A 24,097-nucleotide genomic window follows, 5' to 3' on the forward strand; every position below is an offset into this window, starting at 1 on the left:
ATGAAAATTAGTTTTTTTTGGTGGGCAGTTGAGGTTAAGTTACTTGCTTAGGGTCACACAGTTGATGTCAAGTGTCTGAGGCCAGATTTGAATTCAGGTCCTCCTGACTTCAGGGCCAGTGCTTTATCCACTGCATCACCTAGCTGCCTCCTAGGAAAATTTCTTTAAAGAGAAAAGAAGCACCGTAAAAGTAATGGTAGCATTTGCATCACCATGTATCACAAAGGATCAAGAAGTAGAAAGATTATCGAAGAATTTGCTAAGATCTTTGAAATTAAATCCACATACATATTCATACATGATGACTTCAGTATAAAGCTAGAAACAAGTAAGGAGAGCAAAAATGTATATTTTTTCTCAAAGACAATGCACGTGATCCAGGTTCTAAGACTATTTTTTATTCTGTACATCTTTAGCATTGTCAGGGGCATTGTCTTTGAGAGAAGAGTTAACTAAATGCTGACGTGATGAATGTTGAGTAACTTTTGAAAGATGACATTTTAACAAATAAGAAATGACTTCTAACTGATGTGAGAACCATTCCTGATTTGGCTGGCCATGTATGGCCAGATTACCAATTTATTAGTGCAAAGATAAAAATTGGTATAAAATTAAGTGAAACGATAAGAAAAGATGGCATTCTGTTGAAATAAGTTAGTAATGATGAAAAAATAAATTACGGATGGAAGAAATACTAGAGGCACAGAAGTTTAACTGATGAAAATCAATTGCTATAACAAGGTTACCAAGAGAGCCTAAAAGACATTTCAGGTAGCAAACATGCTTTACTTGACAAGAGGAGAGAGACGAATCAGCTAAAGAGCATATCACTTTAGATTACAAACTCATTTTAAAAAATCTTACGGAGGATGCTGGAAGGTTAGGAGCAGCATTGTGTTTTAAAGCATGTAGAAGCAATGAGGGATGAAACCAGTTTTAATAAAAGCTTAGTGAGAAGCTTAACCAAACAATATCATCCCTGGGGCACTTAAAGATGAAAATAGAAGGACAACAAACAAAGACAAGAACTTTGGAAATTAATCTATAAAAGTAACAAAGCTTTACCACCAAGAACAAGAAATCAACCACACTTGGGCTACCTTTCTAGATGTGGTTATAGATGAAGTAGAAATAACACTAAAGTGAAAGTGGTGTGGTGGATAGTGGCCTGGAGTCATAAAGACTCATCTTCCTGAGTTCATATCTGGCTTTAGACATTTACTAGGTGTGTAAACCTGGACAAGTCATTTAACCCTGTTTCTCTACATTTCTTCATCTGTAAAATTTGCTGAAGAAGGAAATGGTAAACAACTCCAGTACCTTCCCAAGAAAATCCCAAATGGGGTCATGAACAGCTGGACACAACTGAAAAGTGACTGAAAAATAACTGCGCAAAGATGGGGAAACCATCCAGATTAGATCAAATATACCTATGACAAATCTGTACTGTAACAAAATTGTGAGGGAATGGCTTTAAAAAAATCTGAAAGAAAGGAAGAGACCAAAGAGGCCTAGAAAAAGAATCTCACATCTTGTTAATACTGAAAAAAAGCAAACAAGAAAACAGGAACAGCTCCCAAAATACATGCCTTCTTTCCCATCTGTATGTAATTTTAATGAAAATGGGGGCATTCTCCAGGAGGGAAGTGGGCAGGCTTTCACAAACGGCATTCCCCAATAGATCTAACTTACCATATAATTGAAAGATGCAAAGCTTTCTAGACTCCGTTATGCCTATTGCTTACTTCAAATCAAATGGCCCTGTGATTTGCTTGAGTTGGGAGCTCCCTCCAATGACACCTATCAAAGCTATCCATGCCTGAATGTCCTGCATGACTCCATGTTTCCTCAATAGTTCACCAAGTGGTTCCACCTAAGTGGTAGAGTACTTTGACTGAACTCCTATTATCCTTTGCTCTTGCCAAGTGATGTGGCTAGAGCTCTATCATTCCTTGATGACGGCATTACTCCTGTTCTTTGAAGTTTCTTGTTGTTAATATGATGCATCCTGCTCATGCCTGCCATATGACTTTCTATCGCTCCCTGCATGATGCTCATCTTTAACTCTTTGAAGGCAGTGGCATCCCATGTATTCTTGCCATTCAGCAACACCAATAAAATGTATACATTGGAGAGTATGTATATAAGTCAACACCTATTTATTAAGTACTTACCATGTTCCTGGCTAAGCGTTGGGGATACAAAGAAGGACAAAACCAGTATCTGTCCTTGACGAGTTCAAAACATACAAACCACTATGTACAAAGAAACTTTATATTGTCATGACTCAAATTAAGGTAAACTGAGGCACAAAGTTCTAAGCACGTTCAATTTATTGGTTCTCAATATACAGGGTGAAATAAACGTCACCTCAGAGGGAAGGCATTAGGAGTAAAGGAGACCAAGAAAAACTTCCTGCAGAAGTTGATGTCTTTCAGATAAGACTTGAAATAAGCCAGGGAAGCCAGGAGGAAGAATATTCCAGGAATGAGGAACAGCCAGTGAAAATGTACAGAGTCAGCAGTCAGAGTGTCTTCACGAGAAGAATAGCAAAGAGACCACTTTTAGTGTGTCATAGGGTTTGGGGAAGGAAGTAAAAGAACAAGGCTTGAACTTAGGAAGACTCCAGGTCATGAAGGACTTTAAATGCCAAACAAAGGATTTGATATGTGATCTTGGAGGTGATAGGGAGCTACTGGGGTTTGTTGACTGAGGCAGGGGTGGGGAGGAGGTTATATAGATGCCATTTGTGTTTTTAGGAAGATCAGTTTCACAGTTGAGTAAAGGATGGACTGGAGTGGGGAGAGACTTCAGACAGGGAGCCCAGCCAGAGGGCTATTTCAATAATTCAGATGTGAGGTAATGAGATTGGATAATGGCAATTTCATACCAGAGTGATGGGAAAGTGGACTCAACATGACGTGTCAACTGATTGGCTATGGGGTGGGGAGAGGCGGTATGAGAGAGAGCAGGTCAGTAGTTACTGATGTTCTACCATTCACCTTTTTTTCCCAGTATTGACAGAGTCTGACATTTTCCCACACCTTTTTCTGTTCCCTTCCTTCATACACCTTCTATATCAGTCTCACAATACATTCGTGTGCATCACCTCTAGTGTCAATCTTCTCTATATATACTTGGTCCAATCTAGCTGCTTTCTCTGTCCTTATTCTCGTTAGTACTTTCCTGCTCTATAAACCCCTCAGGGACTGTGATTGTCTGATGTGTTGATTCCATTCTCCTCAAAGGAGAAAACACTTGGTTGGAATGATGTTTTGCAAATCTTTTCCATTTTTCTCTCTTTTTTCTTTATGTTATTTTTTTTTCTGGCAGTCTGCTTTCCATTTTCATTGTTGAAGGTCTGGTTGGTTAGCTGGCTGTCTCGCCAAGGTTTCTTTAGAATAGTCTTTCCCTCCACTGCTTCTCTCTGCTTTATGGAGCTACACTGCTCAGTATCATCCATCATCCTTCTTTGTAAAAGTTTACAAATGAATTCATATTTAAACGTGGTTTAACCTTTGGTAGTCATCTGTCTTTGTTGGGCAAACAGGCCATGTATTTGTTGACTAAGGCAGTTTCTGAGGCCCTTTGATCTCCCTGTTGTGGCAATCAATTTACATTAGTTTAATTTCTGGATGAAGTCATTGTAGTAAGTGTCAAAGTCTTTTTGGTTAGCCATTTTCCATTTTTACATTTTCAATAACTTGTTTAAGCTATTCAGAGAAAGACCTGTATGAGCCAATAACTTAACTGTAACAGCATTAAGGAAATGTGTGTGTTCTGATTGGGTTCAAAAAACCGTCTTCAAAAGTTCAGAATGGGGTAATATTAATTAGACAGAAATTTATCTAAAAATGATCTGGGATATTTAGTGGACTTCAAATTTAGTATGAGTCAGCAAGTTGATGTGGCTGCCTGCCCAAAGAGCTAATCGATAAATAAATCATTTAGGAGGTACCGAAACAGGAAAAACTGAACAAGCTAACAACACATTCTCTGCCCATGAGGAACTTTTGTCTTCTCAAGTAGGGGTGGGGAACACCACCAGCAATGTAGTCTTGGGTTGTATTAAAGGCTGAACACATTTTCCAAGAGTAAAGACGGTCTGTTTGTGATGTGCTTTCATCAGAACTCATCTTTAGTCTTGCATTCGAATCTAGACTTCATGGTTCAAGGAGGCCATCGATAAGCTGGAAAACATCCAGGGATGGGCAACCAGGCTGGTGAATGGTCTTGAGATCCCCCTGAAGTTCACATGGTTTCAGTTAAAGGAAGTGGGCACAGTAGGCCCCGAAAAAGAGACAAGAAGGTACATGATAGCTGTGATCAAGTATTTCAAGAATTGTCAGATGAAGAGGGAATTCACCTCTGTGGGGTCCCAAGAACGGCACTTGGAGCTGAAAGGAGGTACGTGTCGGCTTGATGAATGAATGAGTAAAAATATATTTTACTAATTTTTGCTTTGTGCTAAGCACCAAGCATACAAATACAAAAAGGGTCACAGACCCTCCCCTCAAAGGATTTACGTTTGAACTGAGGGTGACACTTCCCTGCAGAAAGTAGTGACCAGCAAGGGACATTGGAGTTCAAAAGTCTGAAAGGCTGTTAAGTGGAGATCATTCAAGGCAACAAGAATTTGTGTGCTTCTTATGTCTTAGGTGCTATGCCAGATTCTGGACATACAAAGAAAGGCAAAAAAACCCCTTAGTTTCTGTCCTAAGGAGCTTACATTTTAAAGTGGAAGATAAACTATAACTAATTAAGAGATGCAGAGTAAATGAAGAGTAACCTGAAAGGGAAAGATATGAGCTTCTGAGTGGCATCTGGAAGGGCTTCCTGCAGAACATGGGACTTGAGGCGAATCTTGAAGCAAGTCAAGGAAATATAGAGGTGAAGGGGCATGTTCAGAAGCACAGAGATGGCTGCTAGACATTGAATTGGAGGGCCCATGTAGCTGGATTATGGAATGAGTGAAAGTGATTAAGGTCTAAAAAGATTAAGGTATGGAAAGATATGGGGCAGCTAGGTGGCACAGTGCATAAATTGCTGGGTGTGGAGCCAAGAAGACTTGAGTTCAAATCTAACCTCAGACAGTTACAAGGACTTAACCTTGTTTGCTTCAGTTTCCTCATCTGTAAAGTGAGCTAGAGAAGGAAATGGCCAACCACTCCAGTGTCTCTGCCAAGAAGGCCCCAAATGGGGTCATGAAAAGTTGGACACAACTGAAAAATGGCTGAAAGACAACATAGAAAGCCAGGAAGAGGACAGGGTATGATGAGCTTTAATGTGAAATTATATTTAGCCTTGGAGGTAATAGGGAGCCAGCAGAGTTCACTGAGCAGGCTCTGACCAGGCTACATGACCTTGGGGAGGCTACTTCACTTCTCTGGGCCTCAGTGCTACAGGGGAAAAATTAAACAGATATCACTTCAAATAAAAGAAAAATAGGATTCATCTACAAAAGCAAAATATCTAAGGCTTAAATATTTAACTGGGGGATGCTTCCTCTCTATTTAAATGAGATGTTCAAATTGCAACAAGGGTCAATTCATCTAGTTTCTTCTTTCTAATTTAATACTGAAAACATTTACTGATGTGTTACAGGTCCCTGACTATTGACTTACGTCTTTGGGATGTCAGCCTTCAAATGTGGACTTGTTCAAAATTCCCTTTTGTTTATATTTGTATTTACAGTTGTCAAATATTAGGTTTTAATTAAACATTATCCCAGCGTGTTTTAAGTACAGAATTCAACAGAAGAAATGTAAGTAAACGTGTGCTTCAACTTCCAGATGGACAAAATGGCCCCAACTTCTGCTCTTAAATTCATCTAATTAACTGCAAGAAATGGGGTCCAAGCCCTAAAGGCTTTTTATTCCAGAGCTTTCAGAAAGTTGAGTGTGAAAGTACAAATATTTTCCATTTAAAAAATCTTACAACCCATCCCTCCCTTATCCTGTCCCCCTGCCCATTCCCTTTGCCCTCTTATTTCTTTCTGTATTTAGAAGACTTTTATACCTTTATAAACCATGTAGTCATTTTAATTTGATCTTTTCTAATTTGAGCACCCTCTATTAGGTGTGCATGCACTTAATTTATTCCTATATCTATCTTTTTTAATACAAATTCTTGTTTAATTCTATCTTCAATAATTCTTTCCTTCACTTACTACAAATTTATTCATTATACAATTTATACTGATTTCACTAAGCATTGATTTCCACCTCTAATTTACCTAAACAATTGATTTAAACTGCAGCGTTACCATTACATTTCATTTACCTTCTGTCGCTTTCTGATTTCAAAACAAGTTTTCCTTTTTCTGGGGCCCCTTTTGAGCTTCACCTTCAACGGCAAGCCCCAGTCAGGACTTGCTTGGTGCCCTGAGGTTGGTTGTTCAAAAGCAGTAAACGTTGGAAGGGTAAATGAACTCCAATTCTACCCACTTTTATTCTTTTCTGAAATTTCCTTGTTCTGCCTTCTAATAATAAAAATTCCTTCCTGAAATGAACTTATCCCAAATTTAAATACAGTTTTCTTAAAGTATACCTTTATTCTACACCAAAATTAAAATCCATTTCCCAGACTGATACCCCAAAACTGCAGACTTAGAGACTGGCTAGCCGAAGCTTCTTCAGGCTCAGTGTGAGAGATGGCCTGAAGTGCAGTTCCCTCAGCTCTGAGCCCTAAGTTGAGTTTCACCTTTCTCAAAAATGCACAGTTCCTGGTCGCTCCCGCTTCCTGGCACATGCATACATCTAGTTCCCAAATATGGGTATATTTGCTTCTATTGGGTATTAGTTGCCGAATTTAGATTGTATGCCGTGGGTACCCAACCAGTGGGGGAAAGAGGTAAGAGAGTGGGGAGGGGGCATGCATTAGTGCTATAGAACTCTGGCTTACTCCCTGGCTGCCACTGCTTGAGCGTGGACAAGGGCTGTGCCCTTTCTCATGAGAAAGAATAAAGACCTTTTCTGATCTCTGATTCACACTCCAAACTCTTGATTTCGGTGGTCACTGTCCCACACATCAGGAAATGGGTTTCCTTTTTAAATTCTGGAATTGTTTAAGCTCACAAGAGTTCTAATTTTTCCTACACTCTTTCCTGAGCATTTGCTATTTAACACTTCCATGAATTTCTATTTTACTTAATCTCTTCCGAACATATCTCATAATCAATACAACGTTTCTTAAAATTCAAATGACAGTTTTAAATTAGTCCCTCCCTGGTCATTTTAAAGGCCCCTTTTAAGGAATAACTGATATGTGAATTTTTGCTTTTCCTTAACTCTACAGTTTGCTAGTATCCCAAAAGCTCATCAAAACACTTTATAAAGACATCTAAATTATAATTTAGAAATTAAAGAAATTAGTTATTCCTTTTTCAGTAATTTGGTTTCCAATCAGTTTTCATATCCTAGTTTTTAGTTAATTTCTGCAGCTGTCTTTCTTCTCAACAATCTCCAACATGGCCAGTGTTGGAAACAGAAAAGAAAAAAGATGTCTTCTTTTCAGCCTTTTTTGAAAGTTTATTGCTCTTATAGCCTCTTTCTTTTGTTGATCACGAAAAAAGAAAAGGCATAGGTAAAACACCCATTAGCTAGGGCTTAGCGCAAAGCACAAATAACATAGCACAGACAAAAGAGACACTTGTTTCCCAGTCTCTCAAAGATTTTCCAAATTGCATAAGGTACCTTTCTATCTGAAGTAAGGGACCCACCATTTCTAAACTTAGTTTCCTCATTTACAAAATGAACACCCACAGAATATATAACCAGGCGCACCATTAAATCAGGCTTGAATTATTCCTAAGTTTTTCTCTAAGAGATTTTGAAGTCAAGGTCTTACCTACGTTCTCTGTTAATATAGAACTCATGACTGTCTTGTAGCTGGATACTGTCAGCTTAAGATAATTCTTCTGTTTCCCAATTCTGTTAATGCTTTTAGAATCTCACAAAAAAAATATAATTTGGTAACAATACAAAATTACTCTAGTCTATTTTGCCAATTGGGTTCACACATTTAAAGTGCACTTTGTATAACAGATAGAATAATAATAAAGAGAAGACCTGGTTAAAGTTCCTTTCCTCTAGACTGTTTGCCAAAGTATAATTACAGGAAGAAAAATTGAGAAGGATGAAGAATTTAACAATATCAATGGTTCATTTCTTCTAAGCTGATTTTGGGGGATTGTTCAATAAAATTTCGTGACCTTCTAACTAATCAACAATTCCATGCTTTGGCCAAAAATATCCCCCAAACTCTTTGTATCCTCCAACTAGACTTTACACAGCTTAATAATTCTTCCTTTAGTCATCCCAGACAGCGAGTCCACCCTTGTCCCAATGGGGATCCTGGAGGATGCATTTCTCCTCTTATGCCCGACCCCATGTCTCCTGGGGGCGTCCCCAACCAGGAGTGGCACACCTCCGAGGAACTTCTCCTGAGACAATTGCATGAGATTCCCAAGGTCTTATTTCATCTGAGAAGTTTTCCCCTGAAGATGCTAGAGATGGCCCCCCTTCAATTAGGAATTCTGGGAGGCAATCTTCTATCCACCTGAGATCATCCTATGTGGAACTTTTTCTCCTACAGCTAACACTGTGATCTTCAGGGAACTGGTAAACTTTGGTAAATTCCCTGTGAGAAATAACCTGTATGTGATGACTGTCTGACCTCCAAGCAGGATCAGGGAGTAAGCCTAGGCTAGCTGCTGCTGCCCACTGCTTGCCTGGTTGCAAGCCTTACTGGGGTGGCTCCTCACACATAAAGACTGCAAATAATAGAGTGTAAGGAGGAAGGCATTTATTTCCGTTCTTGCCAGAAGCGGGTGTCCTGTTCACACAAAACATGCACACCTCTACAGAAGTGAGAACAAACTTTTGTAATAGTCCTGCTCTTGACATCAGAATCTGAATTGGTCCAGACTCTTCCAGGTTAAAACTCTTCCTTATTGATCCCTAACATGACTCCCCACTATCTTCCCCCTCATATGCTCTATTGAACAAGTGCATTATTGGGGTGATTGTGACCGGAGGATGACTGCTTGGGCTCGAGCTGTTTGTCATGTCTCAGCTCTCTTAGTTCTTTCTTGGTCAGGATGTATGCAAACATTATATTTTCCAAACAACATATGTTTATCTAAGAGCATATTCTTTTATCTACCTGGGGCTTAACCCTTTCTTAAGACAGGAATATCTGTGGAAGCATAACAGGTTGGTTTGCAAAATTCCATCTCCTACATTCTCCAAAACTTCCAGTTTTTCATTTCTAGGGTCCTTAGATGATCTACTAGAGCCCAAAGATTCTCTATAAGTGAAGAGTCAGCAAAATTTATACCCGCTTTCCTTTAAAATTTCCTAAAAATTTAGCTTTGGTTATCAGCAACTGACTTAATCCTGAGAATCTAAATGATAATAACCTTACTAACTAAGTGAAAGAGAGCCTTGTCTTGTCCTCATCTCTGTAAAACTAAAACGCACCTTCTTCTCAAGTCAGAAAAGGGTGGGATTGTTCACAGGGTGGTCACGTGCCTTAAAAGCTTACTGAGTTTCCCCATTGTATTGCTCTACTGATGACAAAAAATTATTTAACTATTCTTTGTTAAAAGAATTTAAAGGTAAACAACATATATATATCTGTTTTAACCCTGCCAATAGGAAATTTCAAGATTACCTCAGTGACCATCTGGGTGAAAAATAAGTAACTAGCATTCCACTACTGAATCTTTAACAAAATGAAAATAAAGAAAATGGAGGAAAAAGGGAAAAAAAGTAGCCCATGTTTAAAAAGTTAAAATTATAGCTACATAATTTTTATAAAAATAAAATGTCAGTGTTCTGAAGCTTACACATTTAGACAAATTAGTCACAAAGTTAAATATTCCCTCTTAGCCACATCAGGGGCTCTCCTTAAAGAAAATGAATTTAGGGTAAATCATGGCAGACTTACTCAATCTTCAGTTTAGAAAGACTTACCTCAGGGTTAGAGAATTTGGGTATAGACAGTGAGAAGAGTCCAACCTCCCTGGGCTGGTGTCCATGGAGGAGCCATTGGCAAAAATTCAACCTGGGGTGCATTTCCCCTTTCGGTACCCTGCAGATGCCGTCCTAAAGAGATTGAGGTCCATGCATGACTGTCCCATCTCTGGATGCCACCAACATGGGGATTGAACTGGCCCAAACTACAAGAACAACCACTGAGGCAGAGCTCTCAGACAATGGCACTTTATTAAAGGGTCCAGGGTCCCCACTAATGAAGTGGAGCTCAGATCTTCCTCATGGTCTGAGATGCCCCTTTCCAGAACCTTGTTTTTATAGGATTTGTAGCCCAAATATGCAAAAGAGATGGTAAAATATAGAATCACTTTGACTGATAGACCTTACTCTTAAGGGCCAAAAATTATGTATGAGCAGGGAGGTCACAGGTTGGGTGAAGCATGGGGCATCGCCATTGATTAAGTGGTCATAAGATGGTCACCTCCTCGTGTTGGACAAAAGAGAGTGTTCTGGAGGTACTAAAATAAGTTAGAAGACTTTCCACAGCATCAAGGCATCCCACCCATGCTGGATTTGGACATGGAATGTGACTAAAATGGGAAGGGGCTAACTTGTGGTTGTGCAAATGAGCTTCATAACTGGTAAACAAGTAGTGAACATTACATTAAAGTTTGAGGCCTACTATATTAACCTATCTCATCTGATTATCTCTAAGTCAGAATACATTGGTCCTCTGTTCTACTCCTAGCATTTCTCCTGGAGTTGTCAGGTAGCAAACACCATATCTACCATTCCTTGGCCCTTTCTGAAGCCACATGGACTCTCAGGTAGGTGATCATCTCCAGGTGAAGGATCAGTTGATTAAGGAGAACTCTGGAAACAATCTTGCCAGCAATGACTAAGGTATCTTCATTCTGAATGGTTAGGGTGGGTCCCATTGCCAATCTGTTGAGATACGCAGACAACAATGAGATGTACCAGACTAGAGTTAAGTTTCATTAACTTGATTAATTCATTTTCCTAAGAAAAGCTTTTTGATATACAATTAATTACCCACCTTTCTAGTGATCTTTCCCTAGGATTTGGAAAAGGGCTTTCTAGAGCAACAAAATATTATTTAATATCTCTAGATACATTAAGATGAGAAACTTTAAAAAACATTTTAAAGGCAATAATTTCTAAGCATTTTCTCATCCTTACAGCCTGCAAGGGCTAAGCCGGGAATCCTTTGAGAAAGAATATTGTCTCCATCTTATACTTATCTGGTTTTATTATAACTGTAATCAAGACAGATAATGAAGAACGAGCCAAGAAACTACCAGAATTAGTGCAAATTCCCAATGTGTTTTCTAAGGATCTCATTTTATCTTCACAACAGCCATATATTTTACAAACGTGGAAATTGAGGCAGAGGGAAAGTGACTTTCACGTGACTGTGCAGTTAAAATTATTATCCCAACAATTATTTGCATATCTGAGACACAATTAGAACTTGGGTCTTCCTGATTCCAAGTCTGACTCTGTAGCCACTATACCACCTAGATACCTCACAATTATAACAAGAGAGGGTCAGCTGGGTGGTGCAGTGGATAGAGTGTGAGGCATGGAGCCAGGAAGACTCATCTGAGTGAGTTCAAATCTTGCCTCAGACACTTGCTAGCTGTGTGATATTGGGCAAGTCACTTAATCCTGTTTGCCTCAGTTTCCTCATCTGTGAAATAAACAGGAGAAGGAAATCATAGGATTTAGAACCAGAAGAGACTTTAGGGATCTTCAAGACTCCTCACTTTACACAGTGGGAAACTGAGGCCCATGGGGCAGCCGTGCAAACTGTCATGGATTAAAAATCAGAAGACCTGGGTTTCAGTTCCAGCTATCCCATTTACTACCTGTGCAGCCTTGGGCTGTACCTCTCTGGGCCTCAGTCTCCTCATCTATAATATGAGGGGGTTTGCTTAGATGGCCTCTGAGGTCCCTCCCAGTTCTGTGATCCTGGCCCCAGGCTACCCAGGGAGGTGGGCAGCAGAGTTCCAGCCATTTGACTCCAAAGGCATCTAAGGCCCACCCTCTGGGTACCAGCAGAGTCTAGTACAGGGAGAAAATTGCTGCTACCAGCTTGGGATCATTTTGAACTGGAAGGAACAGGTATTTACCGTGGACTCTGAAGCCTCCTAGACAACACCCTCCCTCTTTATAGGGGCCGTGCGTCTCCCAGGGACCTCTAAACCTTCTCTTAACAGATAGACCAGGTAGGAGGGGAAATGCCCCAGGAGAAAGAGAGCCAATGGTCTTGATATCATGATGAGATTTATACAAGGAAATCAGTGTGTCCTACTTAAGCTTGATACTCTACAATGAGAGGCCCATCAGTTACATATACTTAACACTCCATCCATCCATCCCTCCACAATCCCAGATTCCCTTGGAGAAGGAGCCTATGCCCTGCCCCCACTGCCACCCTCCCTCTTGCTCTGACTTTCACTCTCCTTGAGTGCAGACCCCCTAAGAGGCTCACAGTTCCACTGTTGCCAGTAGTAGGTGGCACGAATCAGCTTCAAGCTATGGCTTATCTCCTGCGCGTGGAGGTTGTCCTTAGCAATGTGGGAGTACACAGGATACTCAATTTTGTCCATATCCTGGATATGCTGGTAGATGATATGGGAAATTAGGCCCTGCCTTCGATACTCGGGCAGGGTTCCTGCCATCCTCAATTCTCCCGTCTGGTCCATAAGCTCCAGGACACTGGTGTCCCCTCTGGTCCAGCAGGCAGTAGCTGGGGAAGTGCTGGATACAACGCTGGATGAATTTCAGGCTCCTCTCGTTTCCCCCAAAGCTCCAGAGGTCATTTACTAATGATGCATGCTGAGGTTCCAGTGAGGACATCTTATATATCTCTGTGTTGCTGTAGAGGAAGGAGAGAAAAGTAAACATCACCGACAAGTTAAGCACACTAGGTCAATCGTACATCACTTAGCACAAACCTAAGTGCAAACCTCACTTCAGGCACTTGCTAGCTATGTGACTTTGGGCAAATCACTTGGTCTCTCTGGGTATTGCTTTCCTCATCTGTTCCCTTGTGTGGGACAGCTCTAATAATTGGGAAGATTTCTTTATACTGGGCCAAAATTCCTGCAACTTCTACTCATTGGACTAAGGTTTCTTCTCACTCTAGATCTGGGAGCCTGGAGAACAGGTTCTCCAGTGGTCCTGAAGGGCTTTCACCCTCTCCCTCAACATCCCCCTTTATTTAAAACCTCCTAGCTTCATTCAAGGTGCAGATCAAGTGTGCCTCACTACCTGGAGAAAGTGGCAAGCCTGTGAAGTAGCCCCAAAGGTTCTGCTCATCTCATCTTTCCCCTGCCTTGATTCTCTGTCTTCTGCATAATCCAGTCTTAGCAGAGCACATGGCTCATTGGGCTGTTTTCGTTACCTTTGCCTTTCCCTCCTTCTCTGTTTCTGCCACATTCTTCTGGCCTCTTCGAAATAGTTTGGATGTCTTTTCTGTCTCTCAGATCCATTTTTTCCCCTCTTTTTTTTCCTCTGAAACAATTCCATTCTTTCTAAGAACCCTTCATTCTCCCTGATAAATCATTAGTCATGCTTCATTACCTTTTCCTTCAGGCAGAAGAAAAATGTGTCTTTCATAGGAATTTAGGTGTTACTTAGCACTGGTAGAAACAAACATAGTGAATCCTCAGGTCAGATCCTGAGTTCCCCCAACTAGAGACCTTGGGTTCTGCTTATATGGTCTTGGATTGGTCGACTTCCCTCAGCCTCGATGTCCTTATCTGTAAAATGATGGAGATGGACTCCTGTTTCAGCTCTCAGTTGGAGTCAATATTCCCTGAGGTCCCCTCTAATTCTGAAATTCTGTGATTCCTGTGGTTTACTGCAGCAGCAAAGTTTACTCTACCCTGGAGATCTATAGCTGAGGCTGCTGAGTACATTGTGCTTTCCTATCTTTCTCCTCAACCCTCCCTGCCTTTTCAGATGACTTCAGTTATCATATCTCTTTCTTTTCTTTTCTTTTCTTTTCTTTTCTTTTCTTTTCTTTTCTTTTCTTTTCTTTTCTTTCCTTTTCTTTTCTTTCTTTCTTTCTTTTCTTTTCTTTTTTCTTTCTTTTCTTTTCTTTCTTTTTTTTCTTTTCTTTTTCTTTTCTTTTTTCTTTTCTTTTTTCTTTTCTTTTCTTTCTTTCTTTTCTTCTTTTTCTTTTTTTCTTTTCTTTTCTTTTCTTTTTTCTTTCTTTTCTTTTCTTTTCTTTTCTTTTCTTTCTTTTCTTTTCTTTTCTTTTTTCTTTCTTTCTTTCTTTTCTTTTCTTTTCTTTTCTTTTCTTTTCTTTTCTTTCTTTTCTTTTCTTTTCTTTTCTTTTCTTTTCTTTTCTTTTTTTTTTTTGGCTAGGAAATGGGGCTAAGCGATTTGCCTAGGGTCACACAGCTAGTAAATGTTGTGTGTCTGAGACCAGATTTGAACTCAGGTCCTCCTGAATCCAGAGCTGGGGCTCTATCCACTGTGCCACCTAGCTGTTCCTAGTTATCATATTTCTATTAATGCTCCAAGGCAAAAAGAAACAACTCTTAGCTAAGTGTCTCAGTGGCTAGTGCATGCGCCTCTATTTCCTCATCTGTAAAATGGTAATAAAAATGAAAATGGAATGAGAAAATATTCCTTCAATAATAATGAACCTTAAAACCTTCCGTCAATGCTAACTATCAGTATAGCTTAGTGATTCAGTGACGTTTTCTCTTTTTGTTGTTCAGTCATCTTCAGTCCTGTCCAGCTCTTCATGACTCCTTTCGGGAGTTTTCTTGGAAAGGTTATGGAGTGATTTGCCATTTTCTCCCCCAGCTCATTTAACATATGAGGAAACGAAGGCAGACAAGGTTAAGTGACTTGCCCAGGGTCACACAGCTAGGAAGTGTCTGAGGCCAGATTTGACCTCAGGTCTTCCTGACTTCAGGTCTGGTACTGAATCACTTTATCCATTGTGCCACCTCACTGCTTTCTACACAGCCTGGCTGTTCTTATCCCTAGAGGGTCTTTTGGAGTAGCATAGTACATTGGAAAGAACACTAGCTTTTGAGTCACAGGCCTTGGGTTCAAATCCTGACTCTTGTTTATTACCTGTGTGACCCTGAGGAAGTCACTTCAGAGAATTTCCAAAGCAGTAAATGAAAAGCTTCCTCTAATGACTCTAAATGGATGATTTTATGGAGATCTAACTTTCAGGCACTGTGGCATCTTTCTTTTTTCTCCTCTCTTTTCACTTCCTAATGTGACATGAGACACCAGTTAATCTTATCTTCTTTGGGGGCAGGGAGGAGTTGTGAGTGTGTGTGTCTGTCTGTGTGTGTGTGTGTGTGTGTGTGTGTGTGTGTGTGTGTGTTTTGCCGTCTTCTGTAGAATCCAGGCTTTGCAGAGAACAAGGTTTCATTGCACTGTTCCATCATGGGGTGGAAATGACCTTCTGTCTTCTTCAAGGTTAAGCCCAGCTAGCATTACGAAGCTAGAAAGGCTTCCAACCTGGGCTGAGTGAGAAACCATGTATCTTTTATACAAGGACCTAGGATCTGGAGTGGCTCCACCATCAGGGGATGAATTTTTTAGGGGATCCATTAACCCCAAATCACTATCAGACCAAGAAGACCAGGGTTGGCATATATGTCTGTGGTAGAAGTTCCCATGTTCCAGTCAAACCACAGATCTTTGAAATATGTCTCGTGTCAATTTCCTCTAATGGGGTACCAAGGCAGTTTCCTTGAATTTACACATATGCATATTTGAAGAAAGAGGGTGGGCTCTGTAAATACAAAGGCCTTTTGGTGTTCCTAGAGCCTGAGACTGTAGGCAGTCTGGCTGCGTGCTCTGGCTCATAAGACCTCTTTCTTTATTTTATTAAGTACACACGATTAGTAATTGCTGAATACAGAGCATACGCAGTTCATGTAAGACACACAGTCTTTGCTCTTCAGGAGTTTATAGCTTGGAAGAGGGATAAAGCACCAACACAGGCAGTCTGATTGTTATCCTTAGGTAGATGGGCCCTAATTCTGCAAGCCCAGACCTACTTTCTTGCCTGAGCTCTCATATTACCAACTGCTCATAGGACATTTTTAAGAACTCACACTGAGCAAGTCCAAAACAGAATCATTATCTTTCCCTTCAAATCCATCTCTCTTCCAAACTTCTCAATTTTAGAAGGGAATGAACATTTATATGGTGCAAGGCCAAAAGTTAAAAGGTGCTTTTACAAATACTATCTTATTTGACCCTCACAACAACCCTTCAAGGTAGGTGTCGTTCTGTTATTATCCTCATTTTGTGGTTGAGGAAACTGAGGAAAATAGAGATTAAATAACTTGGCCAGGGTCACCGCACAGCTAACAAGTGTCTGATGCCAGATGGGAACACAGGTCTTCCTACCTCCATGCCACCTAGCCCCAGGTCACTCAAGTACATAATCTTAGTGTCCTGACTCTTCACTCTCCCTCACCCTACATATTCAGTTGCCAAACTGTCCTTTCTATCTACACGTCTCTCACATTTATTTCTTCAGTCCTACTCACACAGCTACTACCCTTGTATACGTCCTTATTGCCTGACCAGGGCTATTTCAATGGCCTCCTCATTCATCTCCCTTGCCTCCAGTCTTGATATTCTAAAACATTCTCCACATGGCCAGCAAAGTATTTTCCTAAGGTGAAGATCTGACCATGTCACCTTCCTACTGAATGAACTCCAGGGGCCCCCTATCATCCATAGGATCCACTATGAACTCCTCTGGTGGGCATTTAAAGTCCTTCACATATCCCTACCTATCTCTCTTTCCCTTCACAAAATCTATGGTCCAAAATGATGGACCTTCTTGTGAAATTTCTCCTCTACACAAAACACTCATGATTTGGTTGTTTTAGGGACCAACACACTACCACTGCAGACTGTCAACTGGTCTGCAGCTTGTAGCCTCAGAGAGTTGTCTGGGGGCACTCAGAGGTTGACTTACTTGCCCAGGGTCAATAGTGGCCCTTGAACCTTCCTGACTCCAAGGCTGGCTCAATTTCTTATGCCATGCTACCTCTTGTTCCACACCAAATTGCTATGAATTGTAGCATTTTTGAGTCTGAAACAGGCCTTGGTGATCCCCCAACTACTTTCTTATGAGAGTCATTAGTCTTTTTTTGTTTTTGGTTAGGCAATGGGGCTAAGTGACTTGCCCAGGGTCACACAGTTAGTAAGTGTTATTTGCCTGAGGCCAGATTTGTACTCAGGTCCTCCTGAATCCAGGGCTGGTGCTCTATCCATTGAGCCCCCTAGTTGCCTCAACATTAGTTTTTCTTCGTAAATACACAATGACAGTATTGCTCCAATAGGTAATGTGAATATCTAAGCAAAAAGTGAAGAAGAGAAGATAAATGAACAAATTCCAAGATTTGTGCCCACAGAGTCTAGAGACTATCATATTTATAAGATGGTCATATAATCTCTGCAAGGTCAACAGGAGATGTCAGGCATACGAAAATCCCAGAACAGGGACAGCTAATTTTTAACACTTATGAGAACCCAAGAGTAGCAAAGGCCTGACTGACCACTGCTTTGGTCTTTACCATGCTAGAAGTCCTCCCTTTAATCAGATGGGGAAAGGAGAGGGTTGTTCTACCTTTGAAATGGAAATCAGTGGGAAAACAGAATTTGACATATAGAAATTCACTTTCTAGCCAACTAGACCACAACACATCTTCTATAGACTAAGGAATACCTGTGCATGACTCAACTTTTAGAGAACTTACACTTTTGTTTTTGGTTTTTCAGTTTTGGTATATAATTGATCCAAATTTTGCTGAGAAGGTGCATGTTTTTTCATTGTTTCAGAAATCAAATAGAGATATCGGGTGTGTCGCCGTGACCTGGACTGATTTTTCCTCTGCAACATTATTTATCACCTCGTTTAAGTCAGACTGTAAACCTATGGGAGAAAAAAAAAATTCCACAAGTGATTATTCAGACACACAGGAGAAATATTATCAGCAGAATTCATGCCTGAGGAAAAGACCAATGCATGGTCTCTCAAAAGGGTCCTGGACATTTCAGAAAATGTAATCGGCTTCTGACTTTGAAAGTGAAGACATTCAACTAGGAAGAGTCACAGGATCTGAAAATCAGATGACGCTTCAGAAACCATCTCTTCACCCTCATATATACCTGACTGAATTCTCTCTATACCATTTCCAACGATGACCATTCAGCCTTTGCTTCAAGACCTCCACTGATGGGAAGCTGATTACCTCTCACAACAGCCCATTCCACTTTCAGACACCTCTAATTCTTAGGAAATTTCCCCACAGATTAGGCCTAAATTTGCCTCTTTGCAATGCTGGTCCATTGTTGATACTTCTGTCCCCAGGGCCAAGAAGAATAGAGTGCCTATTCCACATTCCAGCTCTCCAAATACTTGAAGACAGCTTACATATTCCACTGCCACCTCCAACCCCACCCCAAACTTTTTTTTCTTCAACCTACATATCCTCAGGTCTCCAACCACTCTTTGTGATGGAATGTTTATAAGACCCATAACCAACCTGGCCTCTTTTCTCTACATATTGCCAATCTTCTTCCAAGAATGTGGAGAAGAGAACCGGTGTAATCAGGGCACATTACATGGGTGCTGTCACTTCCCTAATCTTGGACATTCTGTCTTCCTTGATGGAATCTAAGATCACCTTAGCTCTTGTGGCAGTCATATTGGCCTGTAGAATCATACCGAGCTTGCTGCCCCTAGGAACTAGAGAATCTAATAGAACCCAAAGTCAGCTCTGTTAAATGATGACTGGAGAAGAGTTTATTGACTGGCTAATGCAAATGCATGACATTCTTACCTTGAATCTGCAGGTGTTGCTTCCAGTTGATGACATCTGAAGACTTGAGGATTTCCTGACAATTCTGGAAATCCTTGGAAAAAACTTGGTAGGTGTTGGTATAGTGATCTAAATCATCTGTCATGTCCTGAGTCGGTCGGAAAAAATGAAAGAAAGCCAGTGATCAGAATGTAGGAAGTGACTGGAGCATTGGAGAGAGTTGTTGGCTAGGGAATAATACAAGCATTCTAGCTCTGCCACTGGTGAAGTGCAAGGGGGTGAGCTCAGCCCCTGTGAGATAAAACAAGTGGTTTACCTGCTCTGGAGGCCGGACGATGACAGTTCTAAAATCTGGCCACCTGTCTACCAATGCCTCCAGCTTGAATGGGTTCCCACGGTTCATATGGAAAATGGTGCCATAAATCTGGAGAGGTAGTCCAAGAAAGCCAGAGAGTCAGGTCCATTGGGCAAGGGTGACAAAATCAGTCTATTCACATTTATTACGTGCTTACTATGTTCCAGTCACTGCACTAAATGCTAGAGGTATGAAGAAAGATAAAAGATAGACCCCGCTCACAAGGAATTCACAATCTACTGGGGGAGGCGACATGAGGCTAGCAAACAAGCAATATACAGTATGGATAAATGGTAGATGGTCAGTAAAGGGAAGGCACTGGGATTAAGAAGAATCAGGAAAGGCTTTCTATAAAAGATGAAATTTTAATTGGAACTGGATGGAAGCCAGGGAAGCCAGGAGGCAGAAATGAGGAGGAAGAGCATTCCACTCATAGGGGCAGCCTGTATAGAAGTCTGAAGTCTGGCGATGGAGTATTATGTTTAATGAACAAGGAGATCTCGAAGTCCACGGTGGATGGAAAGGAGAAGAAATGAGACTGATGGGGTGTAAAGTATGAGAAGCCTGAAGAAGGGCATCAGGTTATGAAGGGCTTTCTATATAGGAATCTGGAGGTAAAAAGGAACCATTGGAGTTTACTGAGTAGAGGTGACATGGTGAGACTTGCACATAAGGAAGACCACTTTGATAGTGGAAGATGGATTGTAGTGAGTTGATGTGGGCCGAGCATGCCAAACAACAGGATCTTGCAATAGTCCAGGGGGAGAATGAGTGAAAACACAGCCACCATTGGAAACATGTTCAGAGAGGCTCTGCCATCAGGAGGGAGAAGTTAATCGATTTAGTCAGTCACATAGATGTCAAGTAGCTGAGCCCAAACTTGAACTTAGGTCTTCTGAATGAGTCTCATGCTCATTTCCAGGACAAACCCATTTTGGACTGCATTTTGTAGATGTGACCTGCATTCTGGAGAGTGGGCTGTGTTCTACTGAGAAGCATGCACACCAGACACTGAATAGGATAAGAGACCTCAGAGTAAGGCAGAGCAAGCAGATCCCCATGTTAAAAGAAGAAGACTCTGAGCGCAGAGCCTTTGAAGGACTAGTCAGTGGTCTCACAACTTGGAAGTGAGAAAGGCCCCTCCTGAATGTTAGTCTAACACTTGCCACAGGTCCTTGCTGAATGCCACCCCCAGGGACACCTGAGAGGAACAGTGGGGAAAGGCAAGAATTGAATTCCTGAATTCACTTCACTTCAGTACACATTTATTAAGCACCTACTGTGTGCTAAGCACTGCGGATACAAAGTCAAAAATGACAGTCTCTACCCTCCTGGAGCTTGGATTGTCCTGAAGGGATAGTAAAAATGCTTTGCTTTTATATAAATTTACATAATATCATAGATAGAAGAGACTTCAGCGCTCATCTTGTCCAGAGGTGTCGAACACCCAGACTGGTGGGTGTCCAAACCAGATTAAAATGCAATTGGAAAACATTTAACAAGATAAAAATACAACAAAGCATAATGTTCATTCGGTTTTCTAAGCCAATATGCCCCTGCACGGACTGAATCCTTGTGTATGGCTTAGTGACTGTGTCTACTTGAGTAAGACACCACTGATCTAGTCCAATGTGTCCTGGAATGAATCAAGTATTGATTAAGCAGCGAGTAAGTGTCAGGCATTGTCCCCAGTGGGGAGGAGGAGGGACTACAGATCAGCGTGGTCAAAGCCAAAGCAAAAACTTATTATACACAGAAAGAGAAAAGCAAGCTGCCCTAACAGAGACCTGCAGGGTCGTCGACAATCCACATGTTCTTTTCTATTATGAATATGAAAACACCCATTTGTTTGGTGTTGGTTAAAGCCAGGATTTTAAAAAACTGAAAAGAAGATAAAAAGAGGGCGTTGGAGTGGAGCGTTGGTGAATTGATTTTCAATTCTAACACCTATCGTCTGTGGTTCTCTGAGGATGTACCAAAGAGAGTGGTAGTGCTCATGTGTCTGTGAAGTGGGGAACGGGAAATGAAGAGAAGACAAAGGGAAGGAAGGAAAGCAAATAAACATTTATTAAGCACTTGCTACATGCCAAGCACTGTATTAAGGACTCATAAATATTATCTCATTTGATCCTCACAACAAACTCTGTAAGATAAGTGCTATCCTGTCATTATCCCCATGTGACACCTGAGGAAACTGAGACAAACAGAGGTTAAATGACTCGCCCAGGGTGACACAGTTAGTAAGTGTCCAGGGTTGGATTTGAACTCCAGTCTTCCTGACTGGAAGCCCAGTGCAAAGTGCACTGTTGTGCCACCTAGCCGTGAGAAATTCCAAAGGGAGCCCTTGATGACAACTTCCTTTGTCCAGGGAGGAGTGCTCTGGGAAAATGGTCCAGGAATCTTCAGTCTTCTCTTGGAGGAGAGAGGGCATGATTTCTAGGGAGAGGGGACTATTGCAGAGCCTGGGTCAGGCTAAATGGAGGAAAGCTTGGCAGGGATCCAGGATACAACGAACAGAGAGGACCAGCCAAGGAACACTTTGTAATAGGATGTTTCAGATGTTAGAAAAGTCAGTGACTGATAAGGATTCATTCTGCAATAAGCTGCTAAGTCAAGCTGTATGTAATCGGGGATTCAAAGTCTCCAATGGCCAGTCACACACAAGAGGGAAGGATTTTCTAAGCATGTCCAGGGCAACCTCATATTATGGACTGTCAGGCTTGGGAGTAAGGAAGACTAGGGTTCTAACTCCATCTCTAGCACAATACACATGTCTCTTAACCTGTCATAGTGCAAATAAGTATAATACTAACCTCTCTGAGCCTCAAGCAACCTCCTAAGACTTAGGACCAGGTGATAGAGAGGTTTCAATTTTCCCTATAAAGAGTTCTCCTACTCAGAGTTCCCCCAGTTTGTTTTGCATATCATCGAAGGATTCTAGACCATATTACTTGGAAGGAGACCCACAGATCGTCATAACCCAATCTACTCATTTTCCGATGAGGAAACTGATGTCCAGCAAGGTAGTAACTTTCCTAAGAACGCATAGCTAGGAAGTCATGGACCTTTGCTGTATTCTCCCAGGGTATGCACATTCCTTCCTGGGTTCTTGCTTCTAAAAAGGAACTGAGTTGACAGCCTAGTATGCTAGAAATCATACTCAAATTGTGGGTTCAAACAATGGCTCTTCCACTTACTATCTCAGGGGAAACATCTACACATAAGAGTTATTCAAGTTTAAAATGCATGAGGATTTTTAAGTGTTAATAGTTAGCAGGAAGCCTTTTGGAACACCCTATGATGCATGATATATACACAATGAATACACTGTGGTTTTGGGAGGGAGGTCACAAGCAGCTGGGGTTAGGAAAGGCCTCATGTAGGAAATCTTAATTGGTTGTCTATGAATGTGTGTGTGTGTGTGTGTGTGTGTGTGTATGTGTGTGTCTGTGAGAAAGACTGAGAGAGAGAGAGAGAGAGACAGAGAGAGAGAGAGAGAGAGAGAGAGAGCTGGACCCCTTGGGCAATGGCTAGTGAAGCCTGTGGACTCCCTCATAGGACCACATTTTTTAAATGCATAAAATACATAGGATTACAAAGGAAACCCCTAATACTGAATGCAGGTATCAAAATATTTTTAAACAGAGCTTCAGAGAGCCCAGGTTAACAACCCCTGATATAGATGGTGCTGCTTCAGCTAAATTTTGAAGGAAACAGGAGATTCCAAAAGGAGGAAGTTAAGAGGAAGTAGATTCTGGGAATGAAGGAAACTTATGAAAAGGGATGAGTTGGGAGACAGAAGCTGAACTGTATGTGCAGAGTATAAGGCATGCCAGTATGACTGGAATGCCAAGTGTGTGGAATCAGTTGGCCGGTCAAGCACTTCTTAAGGGCTTACTGTGTGCTAAGCAGTGGGGAAGGGAAAGGTGAGAAGGGCCCTTTTGTGAAGAGTTTTCAATGCCAAACAAAACTGCTTATATCTGAGCCTAGAAACAAATAGTTAAGCACTAGAGGTTACTGAATAAGGGAAATGACAAGATCAAACCTGCATTTTAGGACTATCATTTTGGCAGCTCTGTGGAGGAAGGCTAAGACAGCAGACAGGCTAGTAGAGAGGGCTGCTGCACTCATCCACGGAGAGGAGGAGGGTGACTGAAATAAGGCACTGGCTGCACGAGTGGAGATTAGGTAATATTCATGAAATGATGGACATGAATGATTCTGTTGAAGTCGGCAGTCAGTGTTCATGCTTACCTTCAAAGACTCAGGAATGCCCTTCCTCAAGGCTCCCTCCAGGGTCTGCAACATCTGCGAGCTGCGGAGAAGGAGCATCTTGGGCAGGTGCTCAGCCTAGCTTTTAGAGGAATATCAGAAAGGGAAGAGGGAGAGAGACCGAGGCAGAGATATGTAAAAAGAGAGCCACGGAACTGTGTCCTGACCTCCCTTGACCTTACTCAGCGAGACTGCACCTGGTGCGTGCCATGCCAGGAGCAGCTCCCTCCTGCCCACTCTGCTCTGTGCTCACTGGTGCCCCTTAGTGCTCTAAACTACCCCCACTTCTCTCTGTTGACCAACATCCTATACTCAGGCCTCATCTGAAAGAACACAATGTTTCCTTTGCTCCTACCCTGCTGTTCCTGTTTCTTCTGTCCAACCTTAGGGTACCAAACTCTGACGCTTTTGAAAAGGATTTTAATACTAAACCAGAAACCGCAACAGGCACTGGGTAACTGGAGGAGGGATTTGGGGAGGAGACAGTCACAAGTTAACAGTTAACACTTTGAAAGATTATTCCAGGCCTTTGGCCAGGTCCAAGACCTTGGCCAGTTGCCTTAGCTCCATCTTGCCATTAAACTGTGCTTCTCTGTTTACCTTTGGCCCCAGCCCCAAAGGAC

The 24,097-nt window shown here is 41.4% G+C and overlaps 1 pseudogene across 1 annotated transcript; it reads right to left on the bottom strand.

Annotated features, from left to right (window-relative positions):
* Nucleotides 1–12,286: 12,286 nt before the first annotated feature.
* LOC110200788 (glycine N-acyltransferase-like) lies at nucleotides 12,287–23,801 on the bottom strand (annotated as a pseudogene). The gene is made up of 5 exons (XR_013483918.1): nucleotides 23,457–23,801; nucleotides 19,164–19,271; nucleotides 18,869–18,995; nucleotides 17,783–17,958; nucleotides 12,287–12,900 (listed from the first exon to the last, which is right to left on the bottom strand). The product of XR_013483918.1 is annotated as a glycine N-acyltransferase-like (transcript).
* Nucleotides 23,802–24,097: the final 296 nt, after the last annotated feature.

Source organism: Phascolarctos cinereus, unplaced genomic scaffold (genome assembly GCF_003287225.1).
Source record: "Phascolarctos cinereus isolate Bilbo 61053 unplaced genomic scaffold, phaCin_HiC Scaffold_9;HRSCAF=440, whole genome shotgun sequence".
NCBI lineage: Eukaryota > Metazoa > Chordata > Mammalia > Diprotodontia > Phascolarctidae > Phascolarctos > Phascolarctos cinereus.